We start from the raw sequence: 3,183 nt of genomic DNA on the forward strand, positions 1-3,183 counted from the left end.
CATATTGTGCCTGCTAAATACTGCTGTAGTACTTCATCGCAGTGGGAACCCAGACAATRGGTCATGCCTTGCATTAATGTGTAGGATCTTGAGAAATCAATAAAATTCAAATAACAGGGGAGTGCTGTTCAGTCATTTACTACTCACAGACTGAGCATACAGAAAATACAATGCAGTCTCTTGCTAACTCGTTCCAATAAATCCAGAATCATTCATGGGCACATTTCATTGGAAATATGAATGGTTCCCTTGCTCCAGAGACATCTTCAGAAAGCTTTCTGCAATATAAATATGAATGTCAAATTCTTCAAAGGAAGACCAGTTTCTGAATTAATTTTTGCATCCAGCAAGCCCCAGACCTAAGTGACTGTATCTCTTTTCGCGTTGTAACAACCACTGGAATCAATAGAAAGGCTAATTGAATTGAAAGCCATCTAAGGCTACAATCTGCASCACTGCAATCACCAGAAAATTTATCATTGACCTCAGTGAATGTGGGATGAAATACCTGGGATCTTGCTCAGCAGGCATTTGAGTCCACACACATAATTTATTTCATTGTAAACCATTCATATGCCAAACCATTCACATGTCAGATATGGAACTGGCTGCCAGGCTGAGAAGAGGGTAGCTTTCAGAACTAGCTTTCTCCYGCCAACAGCAATGATATTTGGAGGAAAGTATAAGCAAGTTCATTGTTTCCACCGTTTTGTTACAATAGACAATTAAGAAATAAAAGTGAAAAAAAWTCAGTGAAATGAAAAAGAAAGAATTTGAGTGCAACTACAGAAAGAGAAGAGTTTCTATCCCTTCAAATACTTCTCAAAGGACTTTYGAAAGTATAAACAGTGACTTTTATCTTCATTAGGAGTGTGTGTCTCAAGTACAACCCAAGCTTTCCTAGGGCTTGCCTACACTGGAAAAATACATTATGTTAATTGATTAACATGTAATGCTTAATGTAACAGTATAAACAAAGACTAAGGCTTTGACATTTTTGTTGTTGTTGACCCAAGGTAACCCAGCTCCTAAACATGACAGTTCTTGTCTACACTAAGTGGTTTGTATCACCTTAGTTAATGTGTTCTAAAACAATGTAATTTTGCAACACAGATCAGTCCTTTGGGGCATTTATTCTGTACATTTAATTTTCTGTCTCGCCTATCTTGAATTTGCAGATGTGCACTGCTTCTCCCCTCCCCCTTCTATCATGAAGCCACTATCACTGAAAATTGAAGAGACTTTGTAGGTATTCTCATTTCTTGCTTCAACTTATAAACTGAAAGCTCAATCAAATGTATTATTTGTTTATTTCCCTTGATAGTGCTGATGTTATAAAAATTAAGTCCATCTTATAATTCAGGAACTGCTAGTYCTGCATAGAAAAGTACCATCAAATACCAGCTAATTGAAGTTTTTGCAAAAATATTGCAGATTGTAGACCTAGGCAGTTTCTTTTATTTTTTGGTTGACTCACACAGCCTTTTCCCAGTCACAGGAAGGCACTCTCTAGTGTTTTTCCAAAATTCACTTTCTCTATTTTGTTTTACATAGAGAAGCTTTGTCCTTACAAGAAAGTGAAGAAAAAAAGCAAACAACAGAAAAAAAAAAAAAAAAAAAAAAAAAAAAAAAAAAAAAAAAAAAAAAANAAAAAAAAAAAAAAAAAAAAAAAAAAAAAAAAAAAAAAAGAAAGTAAACAAAAAAAGATATGATTAAACATTGAGGTTAAAAGATCAGGTTTATCTGGAGTCCAGCAACAGACACACTCATGCTGCACACATAGTATTTTATTACAAAATGTTATCATTTGTAATAAATGAAGTTCCTCAGCACTACTGAAACTATGCAAAATCCTAAATTGGTATAACATGTTTCATGTAAAATGCTATTTGGCTATATATCACTGATTCATTTCAGTGTCCTCTGAAGAGCACAGAGCTTTGCCCATCCAGCACTCACTGAAGTCTCAAGAGATTATTAACCCTCTCATATACTCAGAGTTATATTAACTAACTGAAGTTGTGCAGCACAACCCCACCAGCTCTCCTTCACTGTAACTTCAGTGTCTGGAAATGAGAGATGAGCAGCTAAAAGGAAAAGCATTGTATTTGTATTCATTGCCTCTTCTTTTTTTTTCCCCAAAAGAATGGGGTAAGGGATTTAATGCATGGGTTTTCCAGGGCTTCATGTCTGTGACTTGGAAACTTTACAGCCCAGCTAAAGTGCTTCAGCCTAATAAATGTTGACGGATGCGATTCTTCTCCCATACTGTGCTCCCAGGAGACCCCACTTGGACTCCTGCATCTAGTCTTCAGCACAGGAAGGACATGGACCTCAGCACAAGAGAGATATGAAGCTCCTGAAGCATATCTAGCAGAGCGATACGAAGTTGGCCAAGGAACAGGAGTATGTCTCCTAGGAAGAAAGGCTGAGAGAGTTGGGCCTGTTCAGCCCTAAGAAGAGACAACTGAGAGGGGACTCATCAACCTCTATCAGTGTCTGAAGGGAGGCTGTCAAGAGGATGGAGCCAGGCTCCGYTTAGTGGTGCCAAGCAATAGGACACGAGGCAATGGGCAGAAACTGATGCATAGTAAGTTCTACCTAAACACGAGGAAAAACTTCTTTGTGGGTGATTGAGCATACGAACAGTTTGCCCATAGAGATTGTGGAATCTGCCTCACCGGAGATATTCAAGAACCATCTGGACATGATGCTGTGCTATGGGCTCTGGGATGGCCCTGCTTGAGCAGGGAGGTGGGACCAGACAATCCACTGTGGTGCCTTCTAATCTCACCCATTCATGAGTCTGTGACCTGTCAGAGCAAGTCCAGAGGAGTGATACCAAGATGATTGGAGGGATTAAGCACCTCTCCTGTGAAGAAAGACTGAGGGAGTTGGGATGGTTTAACTTTGAGGAGGCTCCAGGGAGACAGTAAGTTTTTCATGACGAGGGTGGTGAGGCACTGGAACAGGTTTCCCAGAGAAGTTGCGGCTGCCCCAGGCCTGGAAGTGCTCAAGGCCGGGCTGGATGGGGCTCTGAGCAGCCCAGTCTAGCACGAAGCGTCCGTACTCATTGCAGGGCCTTGGAACAGGACGTTCCTCCCGCGGCCATCCACCCCAGCCCATCGCCGGGGGCAGGCCGAGGGGCGGGCCGAGGGGCGGGCTGAGGGGCGGGCTGAGGGG

The sequence above is a fragment of the Malurus melanocephalus genome, unplaced genomic scaffold (genome assembly GCF_030028575.1).
Source record: "Malurus melanocephalus ecotype Western Australia unplaced genomic scaffold, MMel_1.1 scaffold_123, whole genome shotgun sequence".
NCBI lineage: Eukaryota > Metazoa > Chordata > Aves > Passeriformes > Maluridae > Malurus > Malurus melanocephalus.